Genomic DNA, 11,510 nt, shown 5'->3' on the forward strand with positions numbered 1-11,510 from the left:
ACACAAATAATTTAAATATTATAAAAATAAAGAATACATAAAATCAAATCAAATACAAATAAATTCTATATTTAAAAAATATATATTTAAGGGAATAGATTGGACATGACACAGAATCTCAAGTTATATGAACTATTTGTTTGTATGTAAGCAAACATGTTAATTGTGCTTCCATTCCGGTAAATAAAACTTTTAGCATTTTATAACTGAGAAATGTTGGTTTGGCTGTTCAAAGGTTCAAGGGTACAGATTGCTTAGATCTTTACTTTGCGTGACTTCTTTGCTGCAAAATCATCAATCACCTCATCATATGACACAGTCTCACATATTTCATGGTTTATACTCAGAACAGCAAGTCCTGATAAGCGCTCCTGGGCCATTGTGGATCTCAGAAATGTTTTGATTTTCAGAAATTTGAGCTTTGAAAAGCTTCTTTCTGCACTGGCTACAGTAACAGGCAAGGTCAAAGCAATTCGAAGAGCTGTCCAGAGATTGGGGTAGATTTCTGTGGATGGGATTCTGAAAATTGAAGTTTTGCCTTAGGATCAGCGGATGGCCCTTAAATATACAATAGCAGAAATTAATGGATAATGTAATGATTGATTTCAATGCAATAATGTATCTACAATGTTGTATAATATAAAATGAATACAACCAGTGTGTTATATCAGAGTGCAAACTAAAACAAATATGTTATTTACCAGGAGTGCTATGAATAATTCCAGATAATAGCAGCATCAAATGTCTCTGCAGCTGTAGGTACACTGAGAAGTTTCAGCATAGACCCTGGTACATAAATTAAGCCAGAAAACACTAATTAAAAAAATAAAGTATATAAATATGACATATACAAATAAAGCATGAATCAAAAGCATTTATTGTAAATGCATAACATACAAATATCCATACATAACTAGAAATACGTAAGTTTTTTCAAGACTTTTTTATCAACAAAACTTTGCATTAGATATTGGACAGTGGGTTAAATTTGAATTTGGAAATTTTGGAATTTGGAATTTTTTAGCATGAATTAGTGGGATGGATAATTAATTGATTATTTAATGAAACATGCTGAATGTGACCTAATTTTCTCTCACATATCACACAAGTATGTATGTGAACATGGGCATCATCACATTTATTAAATAAAGAATTAATACTACACTAATAAATAATGTGTTATAAACGCTTTGTAATTGACACAAGACCACTCATACTCTATGTAGACATTTGAAAAAGTAAAAAAACTAAAATTGCGTGATATCATTCACGGGGCCCTCAAATTAAAGAGGGGCCCCAGTAGTGGTGGAAATTATGATTTTCAGTTCATTCACCAAAATGATTCGTTCAGAATCGTTCAATGATTCGTTCAGTTATAATTTCTTCGTATTACACAAAATATGCCAGCAGGTGGCAAAAAAAGAGTGTATTATGTGTTATATCTTTAGTCAACTAACGTATTCACTTGTTACAAAAACTGATCTGGCTTTATTAAAATGTGTGTGTATAATCGCATTCAATATATAAAGTCTAATTAAGGTGTTTAGATGAACAAAGCACAAGGTTTTCTTGCCTAATTAGCATTTTAATTGTTTGGTCAGACAGTTTGTATATTATATATTCACATTCATAAATGGGGGATTAAACGTGGAGTTGCTAAATATCAAAGCAAGCATATGTGCACAATACTGTACCTTTGCATTTTCCGACATGCTAAATGGAAGACTAACCCGGTTTACTCTCATTCATTACGTTCACGAACGAGATAAACTATGTAACAGTTCATTTCATTCACGAATGACATGTATCCATTCATTCAGCTCGTGCACGAATGACATGTGTTTCAGTTCAGTCATTTCATTCACGAACGAGATGTACTAAATCATTCAACTCGTGCAAGAGCGACATGGGTACCAGTTCAGTCATTTCGTTCATGAACGATAAGATCTCTAGATCTAGTTCAGACTCATATGAAACTCGTTCATTGAAGGGCGTATTCGTTCACTAGATTGAACAAATCACATACTCTGTCACATCTCATACTCGGAAGGCTATTGGCTCGAGGTTGAGTAATTCTTTGACAGGATGAAATGGTTCAGTTACCCAGTTCACCGAGCTGCGCATGCGCTACTAATAGCGCCGGGCTGCAGTGGAGGGAGGAACTTCACTGAACGAGAAATATGAGTCAGTGGATTACGTGAAAGAGAACAATTCGTTCATCTAGAAGATTCGTTCAAAAAGAACGATTCGTTCACGAACGACACATCACTAGGCCCCAGGCGACTGCCTGTATCGCCTGTTGGACGGGCCGGCACTGTTCTTTGTCTTCAGAAAGATATGGTAATGTTATTCGCTTGCTTAACTAACATGCCATAATCAATATCACAACACAATCAGGCCTAGCTCGCATGCTCCTCTAGCTTTTTAAAGCAGCAAATAACTTAAATTTTAAACAAATAAAAAAGTTACTCACCTTTCTTATTCATTGAAATGATGTTTCTCCAGTTAAAATAAATAAATAGCTCAAAGTTGATCCGTTAAATGTCCATTTTCGTCGTGAAAATAGAAGGCGATCTGTACGGAACATCATAATAGCCTGTACGGAACACCGTTAAAGGGGGGGTGAAATGCTCGTTTTCACTCAATATCCTGTTAATCTTGAGTACCTATAGAGTAGTACTGCATCCTTCATAACTCCAAAAAGTCTTTATTTTTATTATATTTATAAAAGAAAGATAGTCTGTACCGATTTTTCCCGGAAAAACACGAGCGCCTAGAGGCGTGACGTGTGGGCGGAGCTAAAGAATCACGAGCGCCAGTAGGCTTTTGCGTTGAGAGCGTTTGGAAGCTGTGACACAGATCCAGAGGCTGAAATTTAACAAGAGCAGCATCAGCAAAGGCGTCTCTATGTGGTATGTACTGAAACTGTATATATTTGCTTAGCAGTTTTGGAAAATGACTAAGTTTTACTTTATGTCGTCTTTTTTTTTTTTTGTTTTTTTTTAAGCTGTACATGTGGAAAGTGCAGTTTGATGACAACATCGCATGTAGTTTACTTGATGTGCTTACGCGCTGATAGCTAAGTTAACAACACAGAAATATTTGAAGCAGTTTTACTCACCGCATGTGGTTCCAACACACGATCGTGACCCTTTTTCGTTGGGACTGCATTATCTTTAAGAAATAAACGATGTGCAAATCCGGCGTCAAACTGGGCCTTGTTTGTAAAACAAGCATCTTCGAAATGTAGGGAACAAACAAAAACACTTGCACAACTCCGTTGATGCTCTGTAAAAAATAAACTCCATCCACTGGTCCCTTAATGCTGTTTCTCTTTTGGTAATCAGTGCAGGGTTGTCTTGCCCTGGCAACCAAAAACACACTTCTTTTGTGACTTTTCGCGACGCTCTCGCTCTGATCAGTGAATGTCTGTTGTGCTCTCAGTGCTCTGCTATACGGGAGCGCGCGCTCTTCCGGCAGAAGTGCCTTAGGACCCATATAAGGAAATTCCGCTCCATTTAACGTCACACAGACCCATACTCGAAAAAAACTTTCCGAAACTTTTGACAAACCGGAAGAGGTTTTTTTGGAACAAAAAACTCAGTGTTAAAAACTCAGTATGCATGAAATAGCATTTCACCCCCCCTCTAACAATTATCTTCCGTACACGTGCGGAGGAGGTACTTTTCCCCAATTTTCTCAAAAACTATTGGTCCAAAAGACATCAATCAAAGTGTGGACTGTGCAATAGGTATTCCCCCAGAGAATGATCACACAAACATGCTTGTCTGGCTTTCAAGAACAGAGGAGTGGTTGCTGGCGTGTGGCGAAGGGCGAAAAGTGTACGAAACATGGTTAGTCTATGTTAGTGTTTGTGTGTGTGTGTGTGAGATTTTTGTGGTTGGTGGTTTTCCCTGTTGGGAAGAGGTAACATTTGTTATTTTTTACAGTTGATCACTAGGTGGGACCATTAACCCTTTAGATAGGCCTGTGCAAAAAAAGGCTTAGTTTCTGGCTTGAATATGGTGTTATATGGAGTATAACAGCAAATTAAAGTGTGTGTGTGTGTGTGTGTGTGTGTGTGTGTGATAGAGGGTGTGAGAGAGACCTTTGTGCACTTACCTTGATTTATCTGAAAAAAATCCAAATATGCACCTCATGCTCTCAGAACTACATGGAGTAAACAGGTGTTCATGCACCTGCTGCCTTTTGATGGTGAAAAGTACAGATGGCCTATGTGTGAAATGCTCGTCTTTTCTTGATGGTAAAGCAAGTTTAAAACCTTAAAATCTTGGAAAAAATCTACTTTGCATTAAATTTATGAACAGTTTATCATGAACCAAAATGCAATACCAACTTCAAATAAGCTGCAGCTCGCTGGAGGGGGTCAAGCTACATAATCATTTCTGAAACTTTGGTACAAGTCAAGTCCTTTCTCGTGTTGCTTGCTGCTCTTTTCACCATTAAATGAACAGCACGATGGTGTTTAAATCCACGTACTTTGCTTTTGTTTAGTCTATTCGCTTGTTAAGTCTGACGTCATGTAGCAGCGCTTCCGTGTCCAAAAGCTCTCAGTTACCACGAGAAAACAACAAAAAGTGCTAATATAAACTCACAATGTGATAGAAATACTAGCGAAAAAGTTATAATCTTAACCTTTAACTCCATACCGAAGTCCCAGATAGCCAGACAATGAAAATATAAATATAAAAAAAAAAATGTATAAAAATTATTTGTGTTTGGGATGCTGTGAGCACGGAGACTTTAGTGTATACCGTAAGTTTTAAAGTGTTTAGCTTAATATGAATAAACAGTGCTCATAAATGGCTGCTGAGGTCATATTCTCAAGTGAAGCAAGTTGAGGCCTGGACCCGGAAACAGCGCTTCTTACGTCATCACGTAACAATTGAATACTTTCACCACCATTAAAGGCAGCAGGTGCATAAATACACTTTGTTTACTCCATGTAGTTCTGAGAGCTGAGGTGTACATTTTGATTTTCTGAAATACATCAAGGTAAGTGCGCAAAGGTCTCTCTCACACACACCAGGACATAACAGTGGATGAGTGCCTGGTGCCATTTTGAGGTCGATGCCCGTTCTAACAGTACATGCCCAGCAAGCTGCCGAAATATGGGATAAAAATCTGGGCAGCATGTGACACCAGGACGAGCTATTACGAATTTACACTGGCAAGTCTCAAGGTGGACAGCCAGAAAAAAAAATCAAGGCATGCGTGTGGTCCTTGATTTGACCACTGGACTCCAAGGACAAACAGTAACGTGTGAAAATTTCTTCACAGTTCGGAAAAACAAGCCTTTACTCCCACCTGCTCTTCTGGCAATAAGAGACCGAGCTGTGTTTTCCTCCCTCTTTGCTTTCACTGAGACAGTCTTGTGTCATACTGCCCCAAAAGGGGTAAAAATGTGCTGCTGATGAACACATGCCACAAAGATGCCAAAGTGAGTGACCGGGAGGACAAGAAGCCTGATATCATCTTGGATTATGATCGCTTGACAACCTTGAAAGGGATTTACAAATTTTATATTTTGATGCAATATTTTGCTCATTTTAATTCAAAGTTGGTGACAGAGTGAGAGACATTTCATTTGCTGACATATATACTAAGTTTTCCGTGTTTGCAATATTGCAGATGGTTGCAAGCTACAGAGCCAGGCGTAAAACAAAGCGTTGGCCAGTGGTTGTCTTCTCTACCATTCTGGATGTATCTGCAATAAATGCATTTGTGGTGTGGAGGGGGGTAAATCCATCATGGTAGAGAGGGAACCATTTCAAAAGTGGGTTCTTTTTGAAACAGATGGGGGAAAGCTCTGGTGTCCCCTCACATGGAGCGACGACAGCACCTGCCTCGTGTACCAACCTCTACAGCAATACTGAAGAGAAAACAAGATTCTTTCGATGCTCCAGGGCCCTGATGCTAAACTACAATGTTGCATAGTGCTGCATATGCTGGATGTGTAGTACAGAAACAAGCTAAAGAAGTACAAAGATATGAATAAGGTGAGATATGCAGAGGCCTTAAAGGGTATTGGCAATTATTAAAACAAACAACATAGACCAATAGAATATCAAGAAAAATGTATTGACAATACAAGCTATGTAGTACCCCAAAGATGTTAAAGTTTCTATCAGCATCTGAAGTCAACCCTTATTTTGTTTGCATTCAAGAAACTTGGCTTCAGCCTCACCTTGATTTTATTATACCTGGATATGAGTCTGTTAGGTTTGATAGAGAAGGAAACCGGGGGGAGGTTGTGCAACATTTGTAAGGGATAGGATATCATTTAAAAGAATGGAAATCTCAATAGAAATAGAATGTGTAATTATAGAAGTATACAAATCAGATTGGAACTTTGTAGTAGTCAACCTATATAACCCATGTAAATCATTACGTTTAGACGTATTAGAGAACATAGTTATGAGACAAGGAAAAAGGAAAGAAATCTGGTGTGATGACTTCAATGCACACAAACAGTTATGAGACAAGGAAAAAGGAAAGAAATCTGGTGTGGTGACTTCAATGCACACAATAGTCTTTGGGGAGGTAAACACACTGATAAGAATGGGGAAGTAGTGGAAGAATTGATGGATGTTAGGCAGCTAGTTTGTCTAAATAATGGAAATGGTACAAGAATTGACATGCGTTCCAACACATTGCCTTGTATTGATCTCACCTTACTTTCTAATAATCTGGCAAATTCTTGTGAGTGGAATATAAAACCATAATCTCGGATATCTTAGATAAGCATGCTCCTGTTAAGACCAGAAGTGTCCCTTCCACACATTCGTCTCCTTGGTACACTCCTGAGCTCCGTATCTTAAAGGCCACTGGTAGACGGCTTGAGCGTTACTATAGGAAAACTGGCCTGACTTCACCATTTGGCATTCATCGAACATATCAAGATCGGCCCTGAATTTGGCTCGTTCCAGTTTTGTATCTGCTAAAAATCAAGCAACAGGCCAAAACCATTAATTCAACACTATAAATAAACTTACCAAACCTCCATCTCATGTTGCTCTAGCTTCTGATGAACTTTGCACTTCATTCTTGGCTCACATGCTATAAAAGACAGATGCCGTAAACCAGTGCCTCTTTAATGATGCCACTAACATTTGTTATCTGCCGAATCAACCTGGTCAATCCCTGCCTTTTTTCTCTCTGTCTACTCCTTCTTCTGTCTCGAAATCCAACCCTTCATCTTGTCATCTTGACCCTGCTCCTACTACTCTACTGAAACTTTGCCATTCAGTTATTTCTGCACCTATCTCTCACTTCATCAACACATCTCTTACCTCTGCTTCATTTCCTCTGTCACTCAAAACTGCAGCTGTTACCCCTGTTCTCAAGAAACCCAACCTTTACACCTCAGTTTTATCTAATTATCGTCCCATTTCAAATCTCCCCTTCATAGCTAAATTACTGGAAAGGACTGTTGCCTCCCAGCTCCAGTCTTTTCTAGTTGAAAATAATCTTTTTGATACTTTTCAATCTGGTTTTCGCCCTTTGCATAGTACTGAAACTGCACTAGTTAAGGTACTGAATGATCTGCTTTTCTGGTGATTCTGGTTCTCTGTCTATGCTTTTGCTGCTCGACCTCAGCTCTGCCTTCGATACCGTCTCCCATCAACTACTCATTTCGCGCCTTTCGGATGTGGGTATTTCTGGTGCTGCTCTTTCCTGGTTCTCCTCTTATCTCTCTGACAGACTGTTTTACATTTCACTTCAGAATTTTCGCTCACCCACTGTCCCCCTGAAGCAAGGTGTCCCTCAGGGATCCGTTCTTGGGCCATTATTATTTATAATTTATATAATACCTCTTGGTCAGATCCTCCGCCGTCATGGTTTTAATTATCATTTTTACGCTGACGACAATCAATTATATACTACCTGTACATCAACTTTATCTTTCACAACTGACAAAATCTCTGCTTGTGTGCATGAAATAAAAGATTGGCTTCATTCAAATTTTCTAAAACTTAATATGGACAAAACTGAGATTATTTTCACTGGACCTTCATCACTCACTAATAAAATTCCTACTAACTTCACCTGTGAGATCGCCAGCTCTCTTATCAAACCATCTAGTATTGTTAAAAATCTTGGTGTAATTTTTGATTCCTCTCTATCTTTCCACTCTCACATTAATTCCATCACTAAATTGGCATTCTTTCATCTACGTCGTATCGCTCAGCTCTGTCCCTTTATCAGTATCTCAGATGCTGAAACTGTCATCCATGCATTTGTCACCTCACGTCTTGATTACTGCAATGCACTTTTCATTGGACTACCTGCTAGCTCCATTTCCAAATTACAATACATTCAAAACTCTGCTGCCAGAGTACTCACCCACACCAAGCGTTCTGCACATATTTCCCCAATTCTGCATGATCTTCACTGGCTTCCTGTGGCTTACCGTATTAAATTCAAAATTCTCCTTCTCGCTTTTAAGTCTCTGCACAGCCTTGCTCCCCCCTACCTCTGTAACCTGCTTCTCCCTTACACCCCTACTCGCTCTTTACGATCCGCTGATTCCAGCCTCCTCGTTGTCCCTCGGCATCGCCTTGCTTCAATGGGGAGCAGATCATTCAGTGTTGTTGCGCCCAAAATGTGGAACTCTCTCCCCCGATCATTCCGTTTTGTTAACACTATCTCTGAATTCAAATCCATGCTCAAAACACACCTATTTTCTGAATGTTATAGTTCTTAGTGGTGTTTTTTTTTTTCTCTACCCAATTCTCACTTACTGTACTTGCACTCTCATTTGCCTATTGTTGTTCTGTCTGTTCTCTTTGTCAATTGTCTTTATTGTTGTTTGTTTATTGTAAAGTGTCCTTGAGCTCTGGAAAGGCGCTATATAAATAAAACTTATTATTATTATTATTATAAAACACTTTCCAATAATATGCTCAATAAACATTGAAATAGATATTCAAGAAAGGTCTAGGCCTTTAATTTTACAAAAGCTGACTGGCAAAAAATTATAGAATTATGTAGTGAATCAGCAGATTTAATTGTAATGGAAGGCGATAATGATGAAATGTGCATCTGAAGTTAATATTAAATGCTGCTTTGAATAGCATATCATTCAAGACATTTGGAGGGAAAAGTAAAATGGTTCCATGGTGGAATGATAAATGTACAGAAATTATAAATGAACAAAATAAAACTCTGAGAATATTAAGAAATAACTTGAATCAGGAAAATATTATTAATTATCAGAGGGAAAAGGCTCAAGCTTGAAGAGAAATTAAAAATAGTAAACGAAATGCATGGAGGACTTACTGTTCAACTATTGGGACAAAAGTTAAAATAGGAGAAATTTGGTCAATGCTAAAGAAAATGAGTGGGAATAAAGTGTATGTTAAAAGCCCTATATTAGAGGATCAAGAATAATGGCAATAACGCATAAGGAAAAGGCGAATATATTAGGAAAGAAGTTTGCCAGTGTGCATAGTGGAGATCATTTAGATGATATTCATAGACAAAAAAAAAAGAAATTATTTTAAATAAAAATAGGGATGTGCTTATTAAAAAAAATAACATGGAAAGTACAATGGATGACAAAATCAATATGAATGAGTTAGTGTATTAAATGGTATCAGAAATACTGCTAGAGGAAAAGATCAACTGAACTATGTCAGGTTTCAAAAATTATAGGAAAACGTATTAGAGATAATATTTATAATTAGATAATTATTTCCTTGAACAGAGGTTTACTTGCACCGTACCAAAGTGGTTTCAGAAAAGGACGATCTACAATGGATGCTGTTGTGAAAGTAAGCAATGAGATAAAACATTTAAAATTAAACCATTAATGAATACTTTATTTTTTTATATTGAAAAGGCTTATGACTCTATGTGGAGGGAAGGGTTATTAACTAAATTAAATTAAATTGGAATAAAAGGTTGGTTCTATAATTGTGTTTTAGATTTTTTTTTGCAGAAAGAAGATTTAGAATTAAAGTAGGATCAGAAGTATCAGAGGAATATGAAATTACTAATGGAATTCCACAAGGAAGCGTCATAAGTCATAACAGTTTTATTTAATGTTATGATTAATTATATATTTATTAATTTAGATAAAAGAGTTGGGTCAGCTTTGTATCAGGATCCCATAGGTGTGATATATAAAATCAAGAAAGCAATAAGTAAAGTAGAGCAATGGTCATATAATTGGGGCTTTAAGCTCTTTCCAAGTAAATGCTGCTGTATGTTATAAACCAAGAAAAAAGGGATAGACAAACAGAACTTGAGGTTATATGGCCACAATATGGAAATGGTAGAATGTTTTAAATATTTGGGTAAGTGGTTAGATCAAAAAGGAACATGGAAAATACATATAGAAAAGGTTAAATCAAAATGTAAAAAAGTTATAAACTTAATGACAGCATTTTCTGGGAAAGACTAGGGAGCAGATAAACAATCACTGATGTACATTTATAAGACTTTAATGAGGTCAACGATACAATAGATTACAGATGATTTGAGTTGAGCAGCAGCTAAAACACATTTAATGTAAATGGATAGTGTTATTAATAAAGCTTTGAGGATTTGTTCTGGTGTTATGAGATTAACACCGAATAAAGCCATTCAAGTAGAATTAGGAGAAGTGCCCTTTGAACTGAGAAGAGATCAACTCATGCTTACATACTGGTGTCGATTACGTGGAGGTAGAGATGAAAACCCTACCAATAGTGTTATCCAGGAATATTTGGAGAATAACTCTTTTAAAGGGAATGGCTTTAGATGGGTAACAAAGACTAAATCAGAGGAATACAGATTAAACAATATCTTTCTTAACACTCCTACATCTATTAGTAATATTCCTGTTTGGCTGTTTCCATAACCGAAGTAGATTTGAATATAATAGTACTAAAGGATACATGGGAAGAGAGTGAGAAAGGACATATGGCAAGTCAATACGTAAATTTTACAGTTATTTAGATATTTATACAAATGGATCCAAAGATGAAGAAAACAGGGTAGGCATAGGAATATACATATCAACATTGAATGTAAATATTGGGAAAAGACCACCTGACCAGCTGTCGGTTAATATGGCAGAGATGATGGCAATTGTTGTAGGGTTACAGTGGGTGGAAGAAGTAAAACCAGGGGCCTGCACCATGAAGGTAGCTGAACAAACTCGGGGTTACAGGATTGGTTTCGAGTCGACAAAACCAAACCGATGCAGTCAGGTTTTATTGGTACCATGACGCAGCTCATCAACTTTTTCAAGCACGCAGTAACACTGTATCTGCTGCCAAAGCAAGAGAACAATCTTGGAGAAAGGTTGCTGATTGCGTTAATGCGTAAAAGTTAAATATGGCTGACTCTGTTCTGCAGTAGAGGGAAATACAGTGTCCCCGTTGAAGCCAGCACACATGCACACAGTCTCCCACACAGAGGTCAGTATGCAGCAGACATAACACCAAACATAACCTGCTTTATAACAGTTAAGCTTTACATTGGCCTTTTATTTCTTAGGG

At 37.4% G+C, this 11,510-nt stretch overlaps 1 protein-coding gene across 1 annotated transcript in view; it reads left to right on the forward strand.

Annotated features, from left to right (window-relative positions):
- Nucleotides 1-11,510, forward strand: part of LOC127955916 (gastrula zinc finger protein XlCGF57.1-like) — a 703,806-nt gene that overhangs the window by 269,449 nt on the left and 422,847 nt on the right. The gene's annotated exons all lie outside the window — the stretch shown is intronic.

The sequence above is a fragment of the Carassius gibelio genome, chromosome B4 (genome assembly GCF_023724105.1).
Source record: "Carassius gibelio isolate Cgi1373 ecotype wild population from Czech Republic chromosome B4, carGib1.2-hapl.c, whole genome shotgun sequence".
Classification (NCBI taxonomy): Eukaryota; Metazoa; Chordata; class Actinopteri; order Cypriniformes; family Cyprinidae; genus Carassius; species Carassius gibelio.